The sequence below is a fragment of the Triticum aestivum genome, chromosome 7A (genome assembly GCF_018294505.1).
Source record: "Triticum aestivum cultivar Chinese Spring chromosome 7A, IWGSC CS RefSeq v2.1, whole genome shotgun sequence".
In the NCBI taxonomy this organism is placed as follows: domain Eukaryota; kingdom Viridiplantae; phylum Streptophyta; class Magnoliopsida; order Poales; family Poaceae; genus Triticum; species Triticum aestivum.
In genome coordinates, this window is record NC_057812.1 from 651,969,672 (window position 1) to 651,995,370 (window position 25,699).

Sequence of the window (25,699 nt, forward strand, 5' to 3'; positions counted from 1 at the left end):
GATATTTAGTTAATTCTTTTTGCAGATGATTAATAGATAAATTCCTCACGTCCAGAAATTTATTTCAGAATTTTTGGTGTTCCAGATCTTGCGCTAGCTACATATTACTACAGACTGTTCTGTTTTTGACAGATTCTGTTTTTCGTGTGTTGTTTGCTTATTTTGATGAATCTATGGCTAGTAAAATAGTTTATAATCCATATAGAAGTTAGAATACAGTAGGTTTAACACAAATATAAATAAATAATGAGTTTATTACAGTACCTTGAAGTGGTCTTTTGTTTTCTTTCACTAACGGAGCTCACGAGTTTTCTTCTTTGAGTTTTGTGTTGTGAAGTTTTCAAGTTTTGGGTGAATTCTTGTGATGGATTATGGAACAAGGAGTGGCAAGATCCTAAGCTTGGGGATGCCCATGTCACCCCCAAGATAATCCAAGGACACCAAAAATTCAAAGCTTGGGGATGCCCCTGAAGGCATCCCCTCTTTCGTCCACTTCCATCGGTAATTTACTTGGAGCTATATTTTTATTCACCAACATGATATGTGTTTTGCTTGGAGCGTCCTGTATTATTTGTGTCTTTGTGTCTTAGTATGCCACAATCATCCTTACTGTACACACCTTTTGAGAGAGCCATACATGAATTAAAATTTGATAGAATACTCTATGTGCTTCACTTATATCTTTTGAGCTAAGTAGTTTTGCTCTATGTGCTTCACTTATATCTTTTGAGCTAAGTAGTTTTGCTCTATGTGCTTCACTTTTATCTTTTGAGCGTTATAATTTTGCTCTATGTGCTTCACTTAGATCTTTTAGAGCATGCTGGTGGATTAATAGATTTGTGAAACTTTCTTTTGAGTGTGTTGAATACTAAGAAAATATTGAAGCATGATAATTGTTTTGAGATATGGAGGTGATAATATTAAAGTCATGCTAGTTGAGTAGTTGTGAATTTAATGAATACTTGTGTTGAAGTTTGTGATTCCTGTAGCATGCACGTATGGTGAACCGTTATGTGATGAAGTCGGAGCATGATTTATTTATTGATTGTCTTCCTTATGAGTGGCGGTCGGGGACGAGCGATGCTCTTTTCCTACCAATCTATCCCCCTAGGAGCATGCGCGTAATACTTTGCTTTGATAAACTTCTAGATTTTTGCAATAAGTATATGAGTTCTTCATGACTAATGTTGAGTCCATGGATCATACGCACTCTCACCCTTCCACCTTTGATAGCCTCTCTAATACCGCGCACCTTTCGCCGGTATCATACACCTACCATATACCTTCCTCAAAACAGCCACCATACCTACCTATTATGGCATTTCCAAAGCCATTCCAAGATATATTTGTTGGGTTTCGTAGTGATTTCAAAAAATTTCCTACGCACACGCAAGATCATGTGATGCATAGCAACGAGAGGGGAGAGTGTTGTCTACGTACCCATGCAGACCGACTGCGGAAGCGTTGACACGACATAGAGGAAGTAGTCGTACGTCTTCACGATCCAACCGATCAAGCACCAAAACTACGGCACCTCCGAGTTCGAGCACACGTTTAGCTCGATGACGATCCCCGGACTCCGATCCATCAAAGTGTCGGGGAAGAGTTCCATCAGCACGACGGCGTGGTGATGATCTTGATGTACAACAGCAGCAGGGCTTCGCCTAAACTCCGCTACAGTATTATCGAGGAATATGGTGGCAGGGGGCACCGCACACGGCTAAGGAATAGATCACGTGGATCAACTTGTGTGTTTCTGGGGTGCCTCTGCCTCAGTATATAAAGGAGCCAAGGGGGAGGGGGCCGCCAGCCAGGAGGAGAGCGCAGGAGGAGTCCTACTCCTCCCGGGAGTAGGACTCCCCCCCCCAATCCTAGTTGGACTAGGATTCCCCGAGGGGGAAAGAGGGAGAGGGGGGCCGGCCACCTCTCCTAGTCCTAATAGGACTAGGGGAAGGGGGGAGGCGCGTGGCCACCTTGGGCTGCCCCTTTCTCCTTTCCACTAAAGCCCATTAAGGCCCATATGGCTCCCGTGGGGTTCCGGTAACCTCCCGGTACTCCGGTAAAATCCCGATTTCACCCGGAACACTTCCGATGTCCAAATATAGGCTTCCAATATATCAATCTTTATGCCTCGACCATTTCGAGACGCCTCGTCATGTCCGTGATCACATCCGGGACTCCGAACAACCTTCGGTACATCAAAATGCATAAACTCATAATATAACTGTCATCGTAACCTTAAGCGTGCGGACCCAACGGGTTCGAGAAAAATGTAGACATGGCCGAGACACGTCTCCGGTCAATAACCAATAGCGGGACCTGGATGCCCATATTGGCTCCTACATATTCTACGAAGATCTTTATCGGTCAGACCGCATAACAACATACATTGTTCCCTTTGTCATCGGTATGTTACTTGCCCGAGATTCGATCGTCGGTATTCTAGTACCTAGTTCAATCTCGTTACCGGCAAGTCTCTTTACTAGTTCTGTAATACATCATCCCGCAACTAACTCATTTAGTTGCAATGCTTGCAAGGCTTAAGTGATGTGCATTACCGAGAGGGCCCAGAGATACCTCTCCGACAATCGGAGTGACAAAACCTAATCTCGAAATACGCCAACCCAACATCTACCTTTGGAGACACCTGTAATGCTCCTTTATAATCACCCAGTTACGTTGTGACGTTTGGTAGCACCCAAAGTGTTCCTCCGGCAAACGGGAGTTGCATAATCTCATAGTTATAGGAACATGTATAAGTCATGAAGAAAGCAATAGCAACATACTAAACGATAGGGTGCTAAGCTAATGGAATGGGTCATGTCAATCAGATCATTCAACTAATGATGTGACCTCGTTAATCAAATAACAACACTTTGTTCATGGTTAGGAAACATAACCATCTTTGATTAATGAGCTAGTCAAGTAGAGGCATACTAGTGACACTAAGTTTGTCTATGTATTCACACATGTATTATGTTTCCGGTTAATACAATTCTAGCATGAATAATAAACATTTATCATGATATAAGGAAATAAATAATAACTTTATTATTGCCTCTATTGCATATTTCCTTCAATATTGCCATGCAACTTTCCACCATCTAGTTCATCATGACATATTCATCATTGTCATATTGCTTAGCATGATCATGTAGTTGACATAGTGTTTTTGGCAAAGCCACCATTCATAATTTTTTCATACTTGTCACCACTACTAGGGAAAAGCTTATAGACAGACGCTTACTAGTAGTGAGGGTTTACACCCCTCGCTACTGCTACTTACTAGTAGCGCGGGTTATTATCCCTCGCTACTACTAAGTTGATAGTAGTAGCGCGGGTTTTTAACCCTCGCTACTACTAAGCGGTCTCTGTCGTGCCCCTCCGGAACATGCCATAGTAGTAGTGAGGGGTATAAACCCGCGCTACTACTAAGTTGATAGTAGTAGCGCGGGTTTATAACCCTCACTACTACTAAGTGGTCTCTACCGTGCCCACCCGGGACATGCCATAGTAGTAGCGAGGGGTATGAACCCGCGCTACTAATATCGACCCACCAAAACATATGTACACATAGCGTGCGGAGGCCGAAATCCAAACCCACACTTTTCTAATCCCCCTTCTCCTCCCACTCGCCATTCCCTTCCTCACCCACCACCACTGCCGGCCTCGCCTCTCACTGTCACTCACAAATCCGGCGACCTCCTCTCGCAGACCCCTCCCCTCCTCCTCCATCCTCCTTCTTCTCCGCTGTTGGAAGGAGAGGCAAACCAGTAGAGCGTCGTACACATGGCCGCGGTCATATCCGCCATGGACGCAGCCACTTGCACCTCCTCGACGGGTCAAGGGTCCCACGACAAGAAGTAGTAGGTCACCGAGCTTCATCTAGGGTTTTGGGCGTCAGCTCCAACTCCGGTGGCCACCGGTGAGTTCCTCCTCCTACTGCTCTCTATCTCTCCCTTCCTCTTTCTAATAATTTTCCCTTCTTTTGTAGCAGCAGTAGACGAGAGGTGCGGGCACAAGTTGGGTGCACCATCACCATGAACAACTTCATCCCCTCCAGGACCAGTAGCAACCATGAATGTAGAGGACGATGACGCCAAGCAGAAGCAGTCGCCATGGCTGAAATTAATTTTTTTAATTCTGAATTGGTTAATAGTAGTGTGGGGCCCTGACCCGCGCTACAACTAAGTAGTAGTAGCGCGGGTGGCAACCGCGCTACTACTACTAGAAGTAACAGTAGCGCGGGTGCCACCCGCGCTACTACTAAAAGTTAGCTGTAGCGCCCTAGCAGTAGCGCAGGCCCCCGCGCTACTGCTAGCAATTACCCCACGCTACTACTAGGGTTTTCCCTAGTAGTGCACTCTTGATTCATTGCATATCCCGTTACACCGCCGGAGGCATTCATATAGAGTCATACTTTGTTTTAGAATCAGGTTGTAATCATTGAGTTGTAAATAAATAAAAGTGTGATGATCATCACTAATAGCATTGTCCCAAACAAAATAAAATAAAGGGGAAGGCCAAAAAAAGAAAGGCCAAAGAAAAAAAAGAGAAAGGCCAAAGAAAAAAAAGGCCCAAAAAATAAATAAATAAAAAGGGGCAATGCTACTATCCTTTTGCCACACTTGTGCTTCAAAGTAGCACCATGTTCTTCATATAGAGAGTCTCATATGTTGTCACTTTCATATACTAGTGGGAATTTTACATTATAGAACTTGGCTTGTATATTCCAATGATGGGCTTCCTCAAATTGCCCTAGGTTTTCGTGAGCAAGCAAGTTGGATGCACACCCACTAGTTTCTTTTGTTGAGCTTTCATACATTTATAGCTCTAGTGCATCCGTTGCATGGAAATCCCTACTCACTCACAATGATATCTATTGATGGGCATCTCCATAGCCCGTTGATACGCCTAGTTGATGTGAGACTATCTTCTCCTTTTTGTCTTCTCCACAACCACCATTATATTCCACCTATAGTGCTATATCCATGGCTCACGCTCATGTATTGTGGGATTTCATTGTTTTTTTGTGTTTAATTAGTGTTTGTGCCAAGTAGAACCGTTGGGAAGACTTGGAGAAAGTCTTGTTGAACTTGCTTTAAAAAACAGAAACTTTAGCGCTCATGAGAACTGCTGTCATTTTTATTTGGAGAGTGATATTTAGTTAATTCTTTTTGAAGATGATTAATAGATAAATTCCTCACGTCCAGCAATTTATTTCAGAAATTTTGGGGTTCCAGATCTTGCGCTAGCTACAGATTACTACAGACTGTTCTGTTTTTGACAGATTCTGTTTTTCGTGTGTTGTTTGCTTATTTTGATGAATCTATGGCTAGTAAAATAGTTTATAATCCATATAGAAGATAGAATACAGTAGGTTTAACACCAATATAAATAAAGAATGAGTTCATTACAGTACCTTGAAGTGGTCTTTTGTTTTCTTTCACTAACGGAGCTCACGAGTTTTCTTCTTTAAGTTTTGTGTTGTGAAGTTTTCAAGTTTTGGGTGAATTCTTGTGATGGATTATGGAACAAGGATTGGCAAGAGCCTAAGCTTGGGGATGCCCATGGCACCCCCAAGATATTCCAAGGACACCAAAAAGTCAAAGCTTGGGGATGCCCCGGAAGGCATCCGCTCTTTCGTCCACTTCCATCGGTAATTTACTTGGAGCTATATTTTTATTCACCAACATGATATGTGGTTTGCTTGGAGCGTCTTGTATTATTTGTGTATTTGTGTCTTAGTATGCCACAATCATCCTTGCTGTACACACCTTTTGAGAGATCCATACATGAATTAAAATTTGATAGAATACTCTATGTGCTTCACTTATATCTTTTGAGCTAAGTAGTTTTGCTCTATGTGCTTCACTTATATCTTTTGAGCTAAGTAGTTTTGCTCTATGTGCTTCACTTATATCTTTTGAGTATTATAATTTTGCTCTATGTGCTTCACTTAGATATTTTAGAGCACGGTGGTGGATTTGTTTTAAAGAAACTATTGATATCTCACGCTTCACTTAAATTATTTTGAGAGTCTTAATAGCATGGTAATTTGCTTAATAATAATATGCTTGGTATTCAAGATTTGTGAAACTTTCTTTTGAGTGTGTTGAATACTAAGAAAAGATTGAAGCATGATAATTGTTTGGAGATATGGAGGTGATAATATTAAAGTCATGCTAGTTGAGTAGTTGTGAATTTAATGAATACTTGTGTTGAAGTTTGTGATTCCCGTAGCATGCACGTATGGTGAACCGTTATGTGATGAAGTCGGAGCATGATTTATTTATTGATTGTCTTCCTTATGAGTGGCGGTCGGGGATGAGCGATGGTCTTTTCCTACCAATCTATCCCCCTAGGAGCATGCGCATAATACTTTGCTTTGATAAACTTCTAGATTTTTGCAATAAGTATATGAGTTCTTTATGACTAATGTTGAGTCCATGGATCATACGCACTCTCACCCTTCCACCTTTGCTAGCCTCTCTAATACCGCGCACCTTTCGTCGGTATCATACACCTACCATATACCTTCCTCAAAACAGCCACCATACCTACCTATTATGGCATTTCCATAGCCATTCCAAGATATATTGCCATGCAACTTTCCACCATCTAGTTCATCATGACATATTCATCATTGTCATATTGCTTAGCATGATCATGTACTTGACATAGTGTTTGTGGCAAAGCCACCGTTCATAATTTTTTCATACTTGTCACCACTACTAGGGAAAAGCTTATAGACAGACGCTTACTAGTAGTGAGGGTTTACACCCCTCGCTACTGCTACTTACTAGTAGCGCAGGTTTTTACCCCTCGCTACTACTAAGTTGATAGTAGTAGCGCGGGTTTTTAACCCTCGCTACTACTAAGCGGTCTCTGCCGTGCCCCTCCGGAACATGCCATAGTAGTAGCGAGGGGTATAAACCCGCGCTACTACTAAGTTGATAGTAGTAGCGCGGGTTTATAACCCTCACTACTACTAAGTGGTCTCTACCATGCCCACCCGGGACATGCCATAGTAGTAGTGAGGGGTATGAACCTGCGCTACTAATATCGACCCACCAAAACATATGTACACATAGCGTACGGAGGCCGAAATCCAAACCCACACTTTTCTGATTCCCCTTCTCCTCCCACTCGCCATTCGCTTCCTCACCCACCACCACTGCCGGCCTCGCCTCTCACTTCCACTCACAAATCCGGCGACCTCCTCTCGCAGACCCCTCCCCTCCTCCTCCATCCTCCTTCTTCTCCGCTGTTGGAAGGAGAGGGAAACCAGTAGAGCGTCGTACACATGGCGGAGGTCAGATCCGCCATGGACGCAGCCACTTGCACCTCCTCGACGGGTCAAGGGTCCCACGACAAGAAGTAGTAGGTCACTGAGCTTCATCTAGGGTTTTGGGCGTCAGCTCCAACTCCGGTGGCCACCGGTGAGTTCCTCCTCCTGCTGCTCTCTATCTCTCCCTTCCTCTTTCTAATAATTTTCCCTTCATTTGTAGCAGCAGTAGACGAGAGGTTCGGGCACAAGTTGGGTGCACCATCACCACAAACAACTTCATCCCCTCCAGGACCAGTAGCAACCATGAATGTAGAGGACGATGACGCCGAGCAGAAGCATGCGCCATGGCTGAAATTAAATTTTTTTTAATTCTGAATTGGTTAGTAGTAGTGCGGGGCCCTGACCCGCGCTACAACTAAGTAGTAGTAGCGCGGGTGCCAACCGCGCTACTACTACTAGAAGTAGCAGTAGCGCGGGTACCACCCGCGCTACTGCTAAAAGTTAGTTGTAGCGCCCTAACAGTAGCGCAGGCCCCCGCGCTACTGCTAGCAATTACCCCGCGCTACTACTAGGGTTTTCCCTAGTAGTGCACTCTTGATTCATTGCATATCCCGGTACACCGCCGGAGGCATTCATATAGAGTCATACTTTGTTTTAGAATCAGGTTGTAATCATTGAGTTGTAAATAAATAAAAGTGTGATGATCATCATTAATAGAGCATTGTCCCAAATAAAATAAAATAAAGGGGAAGGACAAAAAAAAGAAAGGCCAAATAAAAAAAGAGAAAGGCTAAAGAAAAAAAAGAAGGCCCAAAAAATAAATAAATAAAAAGGGGCAATGCTATTATCCTTTTGCCACACTTGTGCTTCAAAGTAGCACCATGTTCTTCATATAGAGAGTCTCATATGTTGTCACTTTCATATACTAGTGGGAATTTTACATTATAGAACTTGGCTTGTATATTCCAATGATGGGCTTCCTCAAATTGCCCTGGTTTTCGTGAGCAAGCAAGTTGGATGCACACCCACTAGTTTTTTTGTTGAGATTTCATACATTTATAGCTCTAGTGCATCCATTGCATGGCAATCCCTACTCACTCACATTGATATCTATTGATGGGCATCTCCATAGCCCGTTGATACGCCTAGTTGATATTAGACTATCTTCTCCTTTTTGTCTTCTCCACAACCACCATTATATTCCACCTATAGTGCTATATCCATGGCTCACGCTCATGTATTGCCGGAAGATTGAAAAAGTTTTGAAAAAGTTAGAGGATGAAACAATTGCTTGGCTTGTCATCGGGGTTGTGCATGATTTAAATACTTTGTGTGGTGAAGATGGAGCATAGCCAGACTATATGATTTTGTAGGGATAACTTTCTTTGGCCATGTTATTTTGAGAAGACATAATTGCTTTGTTAGTATGCTTGAAGTATTATTATTTTTATGTCAATATAAACTTTTGTCTTGAATCTTTCGAATCTGAATATTCATACCACAATTAAGAAGATTTGCAATGAAATTATGCCAAGTAGCACTCCGCATCAAAAAATCTCTTTTTATCATTTACCTACTCGAGGACGAGCGGGAATTAAGCTTGGGGATGCCTGATACATCATCAACGTATCTATAATTTTTTATTGCTCCATGCTATATTATCTACTGTTTTGGACTATATTGGCCTTTATTTTCTACTTTTATATTATTTTTGGGACTAACCTATTAACCGGAGGTCAAAGAGGAGGTCACGAGGGTGGGCCCCCCCCAGGGCGCGCCCCCCTGCCTCGTGGGCCCCTCGGTGCTCCACCGATGTACTTCTTCCTCCTATATATACACACGTACCCCCAAATGATCAGAACAGGAGCCAAAAACCTAATTCCACCGCCACAACTTTCTGTATCCACGAGATCCCATCTTGGGGCCTGTTCCGGAGCTCCGCCGGAAGAGGGCCGTCATCACGGAGGGCTTCTACATCATCCTAGCCCCTCCGATGAAGTGTGAGTAGTTTACCTCAGACCTTCGGGTCCATAGTTTGTAGCTAGATGGCTTCTTCTCTCTCTTTGAATCTCAATACAAAGTTCTCCCCCTCTCTTGTGGAGATCTATTCGATGTAATCTTCTTTTTGCGGTGTGTTTGTTGAGACTGATGAATTGTGGGTTTATGATCAAGTCTATCTATGAATAATATTTGAATCTTCTCTGAATTCTTTTATGTATGATTGGTTATCTTTGCAAGTCTCTTCGAATTATCCGTTTGGTTTGGCCAACTAGATTGGTAGTTCTTGCCATGGGAGAAATGCTTAGCTTTGGGTTCAATCTTGCGGTGTCCTTACCCAGTGACAGAAGGGGCAGCAAGGCACGTATTGTATTGTTGCCATCGAGGATAACAAGATGGGGTTTATTTCATATTGCATGAATTTATCTCTCTACATCATGTCATCTTGCTTAAGGCGTTACTCTGTTTTTAACTTAATACTCTAGATGCATGCTGGATAGCGGTCGATGAGTGGAGTAATAGTAGTAGATGCAGAATCGTTTCGGTCTACTTGTCACGGACGTGATGCCTATATACACGATCATGCCTAGATATTCTCATAACTATGCTCAATTCTGTCAATTGCTCAACAGTAATTTGTTCACCCACCATAGAATACTTATGCTCTTGAGAGAAGCCACTAGTGAGACCTATGGCCCCCGGGTCTATTCTCATCATATCAATCTCCATCACTTTAATCTTGCTTTGCTTTTTACTTTGCGTTTACTTTTTACTTTGCATCTTTATATCAAAAATACCAAAAATATTATATCTATCAGATCTCACTCTCGTAAGTGACCATGATGGGCTTGATAACCCCTAATCGCGTTGGTTGTGAGTACCTATCGTTTTGTGCAGGTACAACGGACTTGAGCATGGCCTCCTACTGGATTGATACCTTGGTTCTCAAAAACTGAGGGAAATACTTATGCTACTCTGCTACATCATCCCTTCCTCTTCGGGGAAAACCAACACAAGCTCAAGACGTAGCAGTACGCACGTCGTCGAGGTACTTGACGGATCCAAGAGGTACTTGTCAAAATGCACGTCGACGGTAGTGGAACTTGATGCATCGTTGTGTGGAGTCGTACTCGGTGTCACATGTAGTCGAACTTGAGGTGGTCTTGGCGTTTCGGGTCTCGCAGTGTAGTCGAACTTGGTGGCCTTGACGAATCCAAGAGCATTGGCCGTACTCGGTGTGCAGTCAGCGAAGATGGTCTTGACGATCCCGTGCCCATTTTGGTAGGCATTCGTGGTCATCGCCAATAGAACTTGGTGGCCTTGGGTCTTGGTGTTGCTTTGGTTGGAGACACACGGCAGTGCTCGCTGTTTGTAGGTCGTCGAGGTGCACACAAGCTACGGGTGCCGATGGTCGAAGCAGAGGAGGTCAGCACACGGACGTGGAAGCACAGGGAGGCGGCTTGTCGGCGCGAGGGAAGGCAGTGACGCATGGGAGGAGGAGTCCTAGCGGTGGAGCTCCATGGGAGGCGCGGCCATGCACGGCTGATGGAGCTCCTCAAGTAGATAAGAAGCCAGTGGTGGCTGGGCGTTGGGGACCTCGAGGCCTTGGGGATGACCTGCAGCAGAAGGAGGCGCGGGCGGCAAGACGACGGGGAGGCGCACGGGGTGGACCAGAGCGGCGGCCTTATGGATGGAGGAAGGAGGTCAGGCGTTGTGAGGGAGAGCAGGAGACCGAGCGAGGGGAAGAGGGAGCATGGGGAATCGGGCGCCGGACACAGGGTCTCACTGGAAAAGGAGTTGAGGGATGGCAGCGGAAGCAAGGCCATGGAGGAGGCGCAGGGATCCTGCCGGCAAGGAGAAAGCAGAGGTGGCAAGGCGGCGGAGGTCGCCGGCAGAGCGACCGGGCGCGAGGGTGCGTGTCCATGGGGATCGGGATCCCTCTCCTGTGTGTGGTGACGGCGCGAGGGGAGAAGTGGGAATCGAGGAAGAGAGGTTGTGCGGGCTAGGGTTAGGAAGGGGTCGGCTGGGCCGGGAAGTAGATGGGCCGGCGCGCGAGTTGGGAGGCCCAGCTGGGCTCTCTTCTTTGTCTAGAGAAAATAAAAAATAAAACAGGGATAGGAAGAAAAGAAAGAGAGGTTAGGGGTGGAGCTTGCGCAGGAGGGTATTTTCTCGGTGTCACAAAAATGAGTTTGACCCAAGAAAATTAGAAGTGGCATAAATGAAAGGTATAAATTCAAACTCATTTGAATTTAATTCAAATGGGTTTGAACTCGGACTAGGTAAAAGGAAGGTCCAAAAAATGTTCGGATTTTTAGAGAAGCCTCGATAAAAGAGATAAATAATTGTTGCCAAGGTTTGGAGGTGAAACTTGAAGTAGAAAAGGCATGGGCTTATTTTTGCAAGTGTGTTGTGATAAATTCCAAATTAAAGGAATATTTGGTATAGCTCCCTAATATTGGGAGGGTATGTTGTAAAGAGAATCACCATGTGACTTCCCTCGGTTTAAATTGACCAAAGATCCATGCAATTTATTTAGTTGAGTTTTAAAACGGGTTGCGTGATGACATGATGCCATGCACATGATGCAATGATGAATGCAACGAACCAAACAAATCACACGACGAAACCCGGAAATCATGGAAGGCACCTGAAGCTCCGGTCTTGGGGCGTCAAAACACTCCATCACTACGAGAGGATCTCGTCCCGAGATCTAGGATGGCACCGGAGGGAAACGGAAGAGGAAGAGAAGAGGTAAAACTAAGTTGCTTCTTTGACAAACGAGTGAAACCAAAGAGCCTTGAGAGGTTGAACAACTTGAAAGAAAGAATACAACAAATATGAACAAAGTTGAAAACAATCCATTAGACAAGAGGAACAAGGAACATTATGGGAACCTTGTAGGTTGAAAGACATAAGAAAAGGGTTACAATGGACAAGAAGTACATGCAAGCACTCCGGTTGAAACAAGATGACAAGGAATGATAAAGATCAATTACGATAACACTCCGGTTGGAAAAGGAAGGCATATAATATGATCTTGACAAGATGAGAGGATATATACTTGATGAAATCAACAACACACTGCCTCCGTAAGAAATGTAAGAATGGAATCAAAAGAACGGAGGAGAAAACAACATCTTCTACCTCAAATGAGCTTGAAAAAGCATCTTTAGGAGAAGGGTCGAACGGAGTTGTTGGAAAAACCAACAACGAAAGGAGTAAGCTTGTTGTGGGCTTATGGAAAACATCTCGAAATTTGAGGTGAAATTCTGCCACTAGCAGAAACAATAGATTGGACTGATATGACCAAGGAGACGAGAAGCTTATCTCATCGGGAGGATAAATGAAGAACTTGGGCCATTTATAAGCACCATAAATAGCAACAATCCTTAGGGAAAGCTTTAGGTGAAATATAACCCAAGATAATTCCAAGGAAGAAAATGATGGGTTTAAATATCTCATTCTTAACAACTTGCGAATCATGAAACATGAAGGGAAATTGTCAAGAATGACATAACACCACCTCAAAAGATAAAGTAGGAAGAATTGCAGTTCGGAATGCAAGATGAAGAATGCTTGAACTCCTCAAAACAAGACATGCTTTGAACATCATGTTTATTTGAGAGTATAGCTTGGCGGATCTTAACTTCGAGAGAAAATCTTGAGGACAATTGAAGAATGAAAGGAATCCTTGACGAACCACCATGTAGAGCCTCCATGAAGAACTCCGGTAATAAAAGAATGATCAAACGAAAAGGGAAAGTTGAAAAGAACTCCTGGAGAAGCCTTGCAATGATTAGGTGAAGCTTTGAAATGATATAACCGAGAAAAAATTGGAACTCAGGAAAGAAAGAAGAAGAACTGAAATCAAGAATTTTGATGAACCTCCAGAATAAGGAACTGATCACTTGGATGAAACAAGAATAAGAATTACATTATGCGTATCCTTCACCAATTTAGATTGATGACAAGCAACGGATTTGGCATACTACTTATTCTCGTAGAAAGGATTAAGATAGATATAGCGTCACTTGGGAAGGTCTTCAACGAACTACCGGTAGGATTTGGAAACAACGAATGAATTAATATGATAACGAAGGAAGAAGAATCTTTGAACAAATCACCGTAAGAATTGGAAAAGAATGAAGTAAAGGGATGAATCACTGGTAAGAATTAGAGAATGAATGAAGATACTTGAGGGAATTTAGATACAAGTGAAACGAAGAGATCACGAGCTGATAAGAGAATACTTGAATGATACACATGTATGATTTGGGGAATAATAGCTGAAAGCTGAGAATGAATAAATCTTCTGAAATGATGCCCTTCGGAGAATCAAACTGAAAAGACTCCTGAATTGCTCCGGATGGGTGAAAAAAATTCACAATCGAAAACAATCATGAGAGGATGGCATCAAGCTTGAACTACGCATCTCTGGGAGAATGGATAAGATTTGGAGGAAAAATTCTTCTTCGGTCTTCAAATCCGAGAATGACGATGAGAAACACCACCATGAATTGTTGAGGCACTCCGAGATGAAAATTAGAAAGGTTGAACTGACGATGAAAAATAATTTGAAAGATCTTGGAGAAAGACATATAACTGATGATAATTCATTCTTACGTCAAACTTTGACATGAATTTGAGAATAACTCCAGAAAAATTAGAAGAGTTAGGTAAGATCCTGGGAAACACCTGTGGGTTAGGGCCCACTGAAAAGATACACCGTTGAACGATTTAAAAGAGAGAATGCGCCGGTTGAATTAAATGTCTTAAATGAGATAACATCCTCAAAAGAACTTGAACGAATGCAGAGTGGAAACACGAATCTTCGAGATATCTTCAACACTCCGAAACAATTGAATAGTGAGAAGTGGATGATTAAGAGGTGCACCGACATGAGAAAATATTTGAAACGAGGAAAAGGATAAGATCAACAAAGCTTGACTTGAATCCACCGGAGAAGAAAACAGAACGAAGAATGATGAACTTGAAGCTCCGTTAGTATCTTTCTGAGAATCACCGGATAAGAACATTGACGGAAAAGAATGGAGAGACTTCCCATCAATAAAAGGGATACTTGATTAAGAAATCCGAGTCCTTGAAGAAAAAGGGTGGGAGGGCGGGAAAAACAAGGACAACTTCGGACGGATGAAACAAACACCATTGAGAAACTTAGAATTGATCTTGCGGATGTTGAAATGATCGGATCCACTTGAAGAGAAGCACACCGGTTGAAAAGGATTGACATGATAATCTCGATTATTAGGAAGGATTAGTATTCACATAGAAATAAGAGAACACCGCTTAGGAAAGGTATGGAATCAACATTTGGCATTGAAGCAACTCGAATACCACAACTGAAAAACAAAACAAAGGATTGGCTTGCAAAATAAGCCAAAAACAAACATATGATAGATCCCATATCGTATCATGTGTCTGTTGGAAAGATATTCTAGGAGCTACTTGAATTCCCACTTATCAACTCCCGAAACTTTCCGGTTATGCAATCAGGTGTTGGGGATACAGGGGAAGCATAATATCTCACCCAAAACTAACAAATCCTACATCCAGCTGTATCCATCCTTCAACACATAACCAAGAAACCTTCGAAAATCATTTACCTCAACCTTCGAAAAGCATCCGTTATACGAGTTATGGCAATACTCCCGAACTCCCGCCCCAGTACTGGGTGGCGTCGAGGTTATCTCACCAACAACTGCATAAAAGAGATTTTCGATGTTGGCGAACTCAGGTATTCCAGAACTGCAACGATAAAATTGTGACGACAACACCTCGGAGCTCAACTCCCCGGGACACTGCCACAACCCCTAAATGTCAGGAGGCACCAAGAACAATGTTCTCGTCACAAAACCATCGGAACGATTCCAAGATACTCGCGTGATCCTAAAAAAATCCGTGAAATTTGAGGAGAGAAGAGTCAAAACTCTACGTCAGGAGGCCTCACCAGAGTGACGAAGGGACTGGGGAGTAAAAAGAATCCTACTCTCCGATATATATATAATCCTAAGACTCAAAACATTTTCTTCTAGACTCAGCAACGTCAGTGATTTGATCAAGCAGGGGGCTCCTAAGTCGGGGAAGCCTCTGATTACCAACTTGTAACACCCACGATGCAGCTATATCTCCCACGTGTCGGGGCACGACTTAGAGGCATAACCACATGGTAGGCATGTCGCAAGAGGGGTAATCTTTACACATCCCATGTACTGAATAAGAAAGGGATAAAGAGTTGTCTTACAATCGCCACTTCACACAATGCATAAATATATCATACATCATCCAAAATACAAACAACGTCCGACTACGGAACCAAAATAAAGAAAGACAACCCCAAATGCTAGATCCCTGATTGCCCCAACTAGGCTCCTCTACTGATCATCCAAAAAAGACACATAGTAACGGCCCGAATCCTCGTCGAACTCCCACTAGAGTTCGGTAGCGTTCCCTGCACTGGCATCATCGGCACCTGCATCTGTTTGGAAGTATCTGTGAGTCACGAGGACTCAGCAATCTCACACCCTCGCGATCAAGACTATTTAAGCTTAAAGGTAGGCAAAGGTAGTGAGGTGGAGCTGCAGCAAACACTAGCATATATGGTGGCTAACTTACGCAAAAGAGAGCGAGAAGAGAAGCAAAGCACGGTCGAGAAGCTAATAATGATCAAGAAGTGATCCTGAGGCTACTTACATTCAAGCATAACACGAGACCGTGTTCTCTTCCTGGACTCGGCCGAAAAGAGACCATCACGGCTACACACGCGGTTGATTCATTTTAATTAGATTAAGTGTCAAGTTCTATAACCGGACATTAACAAATCCCTATCTTCCCATAACCGTGGGCACGGCTTTCGAAAGTTCAAAACCCTGCAGGGGTGTCCCAACTTAGCCCATCACAAGCTCTCACGGTCAACGAAGGATATTCCTTCTCCCAGGACGACCCGATCAGACTCGGAATCCCGGTTACAAGACATTTTGACAATGGTAAAACAAGACCAGCAAAGCCACCCAATGTGCCGACAAATCCCGATAGGAGTCGCACGTATCTCGTTCTCAGGGCACACCGGATAGGTCAAGCTACGAGTAAAACCAACCCTCGAGTTGCCCCGAGGTGGCCCCGCAGGCTACTCGTTTCGAACCAACACTCAGAGGAGCACTGGCCCGGGGGTTTAAAATAAAGATGACCCTTGAGTCTGCAGAACCCAAGGGAAGGTATATGGTGGTAGGTAGGCAAGCTGGAGGAGTTTTATTCAAGGCGAACTATCAAGGGGTTCCCATTATAACCCAACCGCGTAAGGAACGCAAAATCAAGGAACATAACACCGGTATGACGGAAACTAGGGCGGCAAGAGTGGAACAAAACACCAGGCATAAGGCTGAGTCTTCCACCCTTTACCAAGTATATAGGTGCATTAAAGTAAACAAGATATAATAATGATATCCCAACAATATCCATGTTCCAACATGGAACAAACTTCATGTTCACCTGCAACTAGCAATGCTATAAGAGGGGCTGAGCAAAGCGGTAACATAGCCAAACAACGGTTTGCTAGGAAAAGGTGGGTTAGAGGCTTGACATGGCAATATGGGAGGCATGATATAGCAAGTGGTAGGTATCGCGACATGGCAATAGAGCGAGCAACTAGCAAACAAAGATAGAAGTGATTTCGAGGGTATGGTCATCTTGCCTGAGATCCCGCAAGGAAGAAGAACGAGTCCATGAAGAAGACAAACGGATGTTGTCAAACGGATCCTCACAAACGCGGCGTTATCGGAACTAATAAGAAGAAGCAACACCGGAAAGAAGCAAACAACATGGTAAACAATCATCACATAAACATGGCATGATGCACAACCAAGGATGATGCATGTCCGGTTTAAATATGCATGGCATGGCAAAGTGCACAAACAATACTACAAATTAAATGGAGCTCAATATGCAACGAGTTGCATATTGACGAAACACCACATGACTTATTTAGTTCTCTCTCGTTTAGGTACTCAACAATATTAAATATTGTTAAACATGGCAAGAGGAGAAGCATAAATAAATTATCTATTTAGGCAAGTTTAATTAAGGCCGGAACACCAAACAACAATTCCGGTAAAACCCCATATGCATTTAGCAATTTAAGGCAAACAACAATTTTAAACATTTTAAATGTTATTGTCATGATGCGAATGACATGAGCAAGTTATATGTAATTTTATGAAAAAGTTGGCATGTTATAAGATATGGAGCATTTTGTCACCGTGGTGGAAAGAAAGGGTGCCACAGCGACGATAATGAAAACGGTGCCACGGCAACGTTCCGGTTCCGGTAACTCGATTGAGATGCCGGTGGAAAAGATAGGGCGTGAGCGAGTTGAGCAAGATGGTGGGGTGATTGCGGTAACCGGGTTCCCACGGGTCAGCAGCAAACGAGGAGGACCGAGCGAGCAGCGATTCGACCATGGTGCAAACATGGGCATCTCATACAACACATCATATGCATACGGTCTACGGGCATCTTTCCAGCGGTTATACCTTCCAAAGGTGCATTTACGGAGTGGTTCGAGTTCTGTAAAGGAAGTAGGTGTTCTCACGACGGTAGTGGTACACAGTCGTCGTGGAAGTAGTTGTTCACGGGTCGTTGTGGGAAGTTATCCTTCTCGTGGCGATGGTAGTGAAAGTAGTGGTACATGTTTCGTAGTCGTACACATTCCGTAGATGTTCGGTGTCGTAGTAAGGAACTTGACATCCATGGGGTCTTCGAGGGTCAACGGTAGTGGTACACACGTCATCGGGGTACTTGACGGATCCGAGAGGTACTTGTCAAAATGCACATTGACGGTAGTGGAACTTGATGCATCGTCGTGTGGAGTTGTACTCGATGTCACATGTAGTCGAACTTGAGGTGGTCTTGGCGTTTCGGGTCTCGCAGTGTAGTCGAACTTGGTGGCCTTAACGAATCCAAGAGCGTTGGTCGTACTCGGCGTGCAGTCAGCGAAGATGGTCTTGACGATCCCGTGCCCGTTTTGGTAGGCATTCGTGGTCATCGCCAATAGAACTTGGCGGCCTTGGGTCTTGGTGTTGCTTGGGTTGGAGACACACGGCAGTGCTCGCTGTTTGTAGGTCGTCGAGGTGCACACAAGCTACGGGTGCCGATGGTCGAAGCAGAGGAGGTCAGCGCACGGACGTGGAAGCACAGGGAGGCGGCTTGTCGGCGCGAGGGAGGGCAGCGACGCAGGCAAGGAGGAGTCCCAGCGGCGGAGCTCCATGGGAGGCGCAGCCATGCGCGGCTGCTGGAGCTCCTCGAGTAGAGAAGAAGCCGGCGGTGGCTGGGCGTTGGGGACCTCGAGGCCTTGGGGATGACCTGCAGCAGAAGGAGGCGTGGGCGGCAAGACGACGGGGAGGCGCACGGGACGAACCAGAGCGGCGGCCTTATGGATGGAGGGAGGAGGTCAGGCGCTGTGAGGGAGAGCGGGAGACCGAGCGAGGGGAAGAGGGAGCGTGGGGAATCGGGCGTCGGACACAGGGTCTCGCTGGAGAAGGAGTTGAGGGATGGCAGCGGCGGCAAGGCCATGGAGTAGGCGCAGGGATCCTGCCGGCAAGGAGAAAGCAGAGGTGACAAGGCGGCGGAGGTCGCCGGCAGAGCGACCGGGCGCGGGGGTGCGTGTCCATGGGGATCGGGATCCCTCTCCTGTGCATGGTGACGGCGCGAGGGGAGAAGTGGGGATCGAGGAAGAGAGGTTGTGCGGGCTAGGGTTAGGAAGGGGTCGGCTGGGCCGAGAAGTAGATGGGCCGACGCGCGAGTTGGGAGGCCCAGCTGGGCTCTCCTCTTTGTCTAGAGAAAATAAAAAATAAAACAGGGATAGGAAGAAAAGAAAGAGAGGTTAGGGGGTGGAACTTGCGCAGGAGGGTATTTTCTCGATGTCACAAAAATGAGTTTGACCCAAGAAAATTAAAAGTGACATAAACAAAAGGTATAAATTCAAACTCATTTGAATTTAATTCAAATGGGTTTGAACTCGGACTAGGTAAAAGGAAGGTCCAAAAAAGGTTTAGATTTTTAGAGAAGCCTCGATAAAAGAGATAAAGAATTGTTGCCAAGGTTTGGAGGTGAAACTTGAAGTAGAAAAGGCATGGGGTTATTTTTACAAGTGTGTTGTGATAAATTCCAAATTAAAGGAATATTTGATATAGCTCCCTAATATTGGGAGGGTATGTTGTAAAGAGAATCACCATGTGACTTCCCTCGGTTTAAATGGACCAAAGATCCATGCAATTTATTTAGTTGAGTTTTAAAACGGGTTGCATGATGACATGATGCAATGCACATGATGCAATGATGAATGTAACGAACCAAACAAATCACACGACGAAACCCGGAAATCATGAAAGGCACCTGAAGCTCCGTTCTTGGGGCGTCACAATATGCATGTCATAAGTGGGGTACCCAGAACAAACCCAAACTGAATCCTATTGGGTCCTCCTTTCCTTACATGGACACATGAATAATTTGAACCTGCAATAGGATTAACTCTCCGCGCCTAACATTGTACATGGTCAATTCTCCATGCCATCAAATCTCTCGTCTTTACCACAGATAAAAGATCATAGATATTTTGAACTTGAACCGTCACCCAGGGGCGAATCTACTAGGGGGGCTTTAACAGGCTTGAGTCCCCCCTCCAGCACTGCAAGAATTTTTTTTACTACTAGTTTCATGGCTCAATTCAGCCACTTGCAAGCCCAACCCAGCAGATATTGGCATGATACAGGCTTTGAGCCCACCCTCCAGTTTCTGTCTAGATTCGCCACTGCCGTCACCTATTTATACAGCCTCCCCTCCCTTCCCAACATATGTTTGAGATGTTAACTATGGTCGATTAGTTGCTCTTCTCATATTATTCGCTCACTATATATGGTCAACCTAGCCATTCCATGGGAATGGTAGGTATAAGGAGAGAGGTTGCTAAAGGTAGCAACTAGAAGGTTACCTATAGGCAAAGATATCATTCAAGTTTATGCGCCCTTAGCTAGGCCGACGCTCAGGCTATAGCTGATAGGAGGATATGTCTTACATGTACGTGGGATCCAGCACAGATGCAGTGCCTCCAAACACTATTGATGCTCTTACATGTAGTTGTGCGTCGCCATTGGTTGTGAACGGCCCCCACACATAGCAAAAACCCACCGCTCAACCACTGTGTACTCCCAGAACAACGCCATGACCTCGCACCTTTGCCGCCAAATCTAGCACAACTTGTATCCCAACCCTTCTCATATTCCTCCAAAGCGCAGGGGCACTATAGGTTTCTGGATGTCTAGTGCTAGTCTCGGTCGCAACCTCCACTTGCCGCACACACCAACTCCTTGCCCATCGTAGTTGCTCCAACTACATCAGGCTCATTGTCCTTCCATGTGCACTACCTGGCGTTGTCCTGCAATGAGCAATGCCGGATATGGGCGGCGAAGCCACATCATGGTGGGGACTGTGTCAGATCCAGCTCGTGGTGGCTTGCAATCACGATCTCTCTTGTACAATCTTTGAAGGAAGTATTTTTTACAATCTGAAGAAAGGTTCTTGAATACGGACAATGTTTAAGGAGAAACTTTCTCTGATCAAGTTTCTTGGATACGATTTCTCCTAAATTTTTATCCGTTCTTGACTCAACCTAGAAATTCCATGGGATTCTTGATCAATTAAGGTTGCAGAATTTTTAGTTCTTAATGGATGTTTTTTTCCATTGCCTCTTATTATGTCCATACCTGAAAATGAGCCAATGTGTTTGACGTTCAACAAAGATAATAACACGACGCCAGACACGCCCAGCTCGTGCTCCCTGTAGACATACAACATATTAGATCATTGCCCTGAAACGCCATGCCAAAATATTGGTCGTTGACCCGGGCGTGGTGTTCATTTGGATGGAGGCCAAATAATTGGTGTGCCCACCCCTCTGTAGTTCAATTCCAGCCAACTTTTTGGCAAGGCGTGGGTTGGCAAATCCCGCGCCAATTATTTGGCAAGCCCTCGATTCACATGGCCGGCGCGGGCGCAAACCAAACGACCTCTATTATACCTATAGCAATAGGTCTGCATCATCATGTGATTTATGGAAGAGATGTCGTAGATATGAAAATATCCAAAAAAACTAGCCTAGGACTGGCTAGTGCAGTGGTTTAGTTTATGGCCTTTGAGTACCAGCAACAAGATTTATAAGGGGTGTATGGTCCTTTATCAACTTGACCATCATCTTAAACTAGACCTGAAGAAGGTGGGGGTGGGGGTTTATGGTCCATTCATGCATTGAGTGTGAGATTTCTAGACGACCTGAAAGCGGTGTCCTTTGTGATCACCTGAACTATGCACTTGTGATCATCACTCAATCTGGGCAAACCGATTAACAACAAAATCATCAAATAAAACACAAGGTCATTGGCCTCGTACTGAAGATTAGATTGTTCCACATGAAGAAAATTCAGACATATGCTTGTCTATAGTATAGTTTATTTAATCCTCAGCCGCAACATCATGAATAACCATGGCACTAGGAGAAAAAAACATGAAAAGAGATCCAAGATCACTTCCAGCAAGAAACAACACTGCCTCCCATCTGACATCAAGGCCGGGAGGAAAGAGAATGGCCGCCAATCGGCCTGAGGATTCGGTGGCTTGTCAAAGGAGACCGGCCAGCCAACATGGGTGAACTGCACTAAAATCATTTTTGGTACCATTCTACAACAAAGAACTCCAGCACATCTTTTTAAAACTAGGAAAGCATAAAACAAAATCATTTCCTTTTGTATCAAAGAAGCGAGGATGATCAGATTCGGTTCAGTATTTAGGCCATCATCTTGACCAGTCAAGCCAATAAGGAAATTAATCATTGATCATCTCATCTCTGTCTATTTAACTAGAAAATAAATGTATTGATTAAATGCAATTACTACACAAATAACAAAGCTAATGAACATTATGAGGCAACCAAAAACATATCAGCTTATTGTGATGTTCAGTTTCAGATCAGTATTTAGGCTATCATATCGGCCAATCAAACCAATAGGGAAACTAAAATCTCATTCATCATTCCATACCACCCATTACAAACCAAAGCAAAAGGTTTTTGAAGGAGAACTACTGAGTGAGGGGGGTGCATCAGATCACCAAGGTGAAAAGGAATGACATCACATAAATGCCTCAGACGAAAATTACCCATAAACTCGTGTCTCCTCATCTATATCAACAACTCTCATTTCAACAACAACAAAATGGCCAACAAATTAAATAAGAGAAAGTGGCCAAACTGGCAAACTTTTCTTTCTTGGAACATATAGAATAAAACTAGCATGGGATACGATCAGATAGAGCTATTACATGATTCATTGGACATAATATCATCCGTCAACAATGTAATTATGCATAGAATGACTCTTCTTGTTCTAGAACAAAGCACAAAGAAACAAAAAGACACAAAGGAAGAGGATATTATCAAGGATGCATCAGATCTCTAAGGTGAAAAGTGTCTGACATCACAGAGATGACTCAAACGCAAATTACTCATAAAATTTGTGTCTCCTTGTCTGCAACAACAATGCTCCTTCGACTTTGAAGACAATACAAAGTCAAGTCAAATTCAACAACAGATAAAGCAATATAGTTCCTCGACATTCAATCGCATCTGAGTAGTGCATTCGATGATTAACATACGAGAAGCATATGGGCTGTGTTATTGTGTGATGAAACGGCACATTTATCCGTCACACCAACTCTGTTTTGTTGCAGCGAGTATGAATGTTCTTCCATCAAGAAAATCGCGAAGGCATCAGCAGTTTGTAATAAGGCACAAGAGCGAGGTAGACCATGAATATTAAAGATGGTATTTCATTGCTCAGTCATATGATATGAATTCTCGCTGACGCCAGGGGCATCTCTGAAGTCTGACATGCGAAAATACATAAATTCATCACCGCAATGCCACAAAACGAGAACACCTAAAATGGCAAGTACAAGAAAAAAAAGGATAAACAAAGATGCATCTGCATGATGGATCAGAAGGAAATTAAACATGGTTATTAGTCACTAGACATCAGAAACACGGACCAACTTTTCTTCATCAAATCCCACGAGATCTTTTGGAAACGAAAAATAAGAGAAAAAATAAGAAAGTGATCATCGGGGAGTTAAATACTAAGAATCAGATCATGGATCATATTGTTGCAGTATTCCCTCATCCTTTGAGACAGATGGGTCCATTGCACCAGCCAAAAGAATTGAGGGGGAGGAATTGTTCATGAACTGGTCATTTATCATTGATGTGCTCCAACTTCCACATTACCCAAATGAATAGAGCTACTGAATTTCCTGGAAAATAATATCAAGCGCATTGTTTAACTATCTACTCCCTCCTTCCCAAAATATAAGATCATTCTTGTGTCAAAAATGATCTCATAGTTTTGGACGAAGGGAATACATTTTAAATTTTATTACATCTAGTTCGGTTCAAGGCAAGTAAGATTGCCATTGGGAACCTAAAACAGATCCCAACACAGATGGTTCAGGCGGGAATGCGTGAGTGAATCTCGTGTCGTTATTTAACTCCCATCTCGTAGGAACAAGAGACAAAGCTGATGACAACACACGGTCTGCAAGTTTTTCAGCCTCTACCACAAATCAGAGGTACTTGTGGAATGATAGTTAAACTAAGCAAAAATGATACACAAACGCTTAGTTTTGTCAATTAAAAACAGAAGTCAACTTGGAAACAACAAGAAAAGTTGCATGTGATTATCAAGAACCTCAGACTTGCCCATTGGATGTCATGTGGATACAGCGCCTCCAGGTAGGTTCATCCTGTAAACAGGATCCTGGAGCCATCTGCACGTCAAAATGTTGGGCATAGCATCATTGGCATTTCAGATGATGTTTCAGAACAAATTACAAGCTCCTAATTCAGATCAAGAACATGGAAGATACAAAGGTTCAACAGCTATATTAATCATGAATTTCCACTATCACCACTGGGAAACCCACAGCTTTTTCATTGCACTGGCTCAGATCAATATAACAGGTTTTTCAGTCATGAATTCTCAGAAGCAGAAATGGCATATTTTCCCTAAAGTAAGAGTGCAAAAATAAGAATTGATATTTGTATATGGCTCATATTAAGAAATAACTGATGGGATTGCCTTGGATAATAAGTAGAGTTTTGTAAAACATATCAAAGATTCAGTGTATAGCATATAATATTTCATATCATTTGCCAACCCTGGGTTTGCACAACGAAAATTGATAAATTTGCAAGGAAAAAAAAGAGAAATAGATCACGTTACAGCAAGGCATTAGATAATAAGTAGTCCACACATGGAATATGTGTTGTCACTTGTCAGCAGGAAGAGTCAAAAGAGATCGAAATTTTTGATATTTTTTTAACTAACAACTATATATTGACCTAAAGCAAATAAAACATGTGGTATCTTAGAATAGAACTTGATGCATGTCCTGATCCGTTGCTCCCATACTTGGTGGCAATGGTGTGTTTTTGATCTCAGACTCCCTCGTCGGCATGGTAAGGAGAAATGATCATAACAATCAGTCCAGCCATTTTTCAGACCATGAGGACTGCCATCTGTGAAAATTAAAAGCAATATATTGTCTCTATATATGCACTGCTTTCATGTTTTGAACTGACTAGTGTAGGACATACGCAGATGCTACAACATAGAACTAGCCTAGGACTGGTTAGCGTAGTGATTTGAAGTGATGTTGGGTACATTAGGGAAAACACAAGCGTTTTAGATGTAGAAAGGGCCTATGCAGATGCTATGACATAGAACTATGTTTTTCACCAAGGCAAGAATAACAGAATTATAGACCGACCTCAGAATATAACAGAATAATAGACCGAATTCAGGGCTCACTTATTCATAGTTCACCAAACATGTTGCACAACAGCAAAAGTTTCATACCCAACTAGTAAACACTGCATCACAGTACTATAAGAAACAAAGACACCTACAACAGACCCAGACAACACACCGACAACTCCAACTAAAGCACCAAGACTTGCGAACCCAAAAACAGAAGCACCATGTCCAGGAGCTTACTGGCAACCACGGAGCCGGAGCACCAAGTGAAGGGTGGACTCCTTCTGGATGTTGTAGTCCACTAGGGTGCGGCCATCCTCAAGCTGCTTACCAGCGAAGATCAGGCGCTGCTGGTCCGGGGAGATGCCCTCCTTGTCTTGGATCTTCGCCTTCACATTGTCAATGGTGTCAGAAGACTCAACCTCCAAGGTGATAGTCTTGCCGGTGAGGGTCTTGACAAAGATCTACATGCCACCACGGAGGCGGAGGACAAGGTGGAGGGTGCACTCCTTCTGGATGTTGTAATCAGCAAGAGTGC

At 43.7% G+C, this 25,699-nt stretch overlaps 9 non-coding genes and 2 pseudogenes across 9 annotated transcripts; all 11 read right to left on the reverse strand.

The window, feature by feature from the left end:
* Window positions 1-22,115: 22,115 nt before the first annotated feature.
* On the reverse strand, window positions 22,116-22,199 carry LOC123155229 (small nucleolar RNA Z102/R77). Its single transcript, XR_006477286.1, has one exon. It is a non-coding gene; the product is annotated as a small nucleolar RNA Z102/R77 (small nucleolar RNA).
* Window positions 22,200-22,304: 105 nt separating this feature from the next.
* LOC123155228 (small nucleolar RNA Z102/R77) lies at window positions 22,305-22,392 on the reverse strand. Its single transcript, XR_006477285.1, has one exon. It is a non-coding gene; the product is annotated as a small nucleolar RNA Z102/R77 (small nucleolar RNA).
* Window positions 22,393-22,445: 53 nt separating this feature from the next.
* Window positions 22,446-22,541, reverse strand: LOC123155227 (small nucleolar RNA Z101). Its single transcript, XR_006477284.1, has one exon. It is a non-coding gene; the product is annotated as a small nucleolar RNA Z101 (small nucleolar RNA).
* Window positions 22,542-22,789: 248 nt separating this feature from the next.
* Window positions 22,790-22,887, reverse strand: LOC123155226 (small nucleolar RNA Z101). Its single transcript, XR_006477283.1, has one exon. It is a non-coding gene; the product is annotated as a small nucleolar RNA Z101 (small nucleolar RNA).
* A 292-nt stretch (window positions 22,888-23,179) lies between these two features.
* LOC123155138 (small nucleolar RNA R64/Z200 family) lies at window positions 23,180-23,273 on the reverse strand. Its single transcript, XR_006477252.1, has one exon. It is a non-coding gene; the product is annotated as a small nucleolar RNA R64/Z200 family (small nucleolar RNA).
* A 192-nt stretch (window positions 23,274-23,465) lies between these two features.
* On the reverse strand, window positions 23,466-23,539 carry LOC123155133 (uncharacterized; annotated as a pseudogene).
* Window positions 23,540-23,872: 333 nt separating this feature from the next.
* On the reverse strand, window positions 23,873-23,977 carry LOC123155238 (small nucleolar RNA snoR97). Its single transcript, XR_006477295.1, has one exon. It is a non-coding gene; the product is annotated as a small nucleolar RNA snoR97 (small nucleolar RNA).
* A 114-nt stretch (window positions 23,978-24,091) lies between these two features.
* Window positions 24,092-24,207, reverse strand: LOC123155135 (small nucleolar RNA Z278). Its single transcript, XR_006477248.1, has one exon. It is a non-coding gene; the product is annotated as a small nucleolar RNA Z278 (small nucleolar RNA).
* A 134-nt stretch (window positions 24,208-24,341) lies between these two features.
* LOC123155124 (small nucleolar RNA Z223) lies at window positions 24,342-24,430 on the reverse strand. Its single transcript, XR_006477240.1, has one exon. It is a non-coding gene; the product is annotated as a small nucleolar RNA Z223 (small nucleolar RNA).
* Window positions 24,431-24,477: 47 nt separating this feature from the next.
* LOC123155143 (small nucleolar RNA R16) lies at window positions 24,478-24,562 on the reverse strand. The gene has a single exon (XR_006477256.1). It is a non-coding gene; the product is annotated as a small nucleolar RNA R16 (small nucleolar RNA).
* An 835-nt stretch (window positions 24,563-25,397) lies between these two features.
* The window catches only part of LOC123153647 (polyubiquitin-like), a 2,504-nt pseudogene continuing 2,202 nt past the window's right edge, over window positions 25,398-25,699 (reverse strand).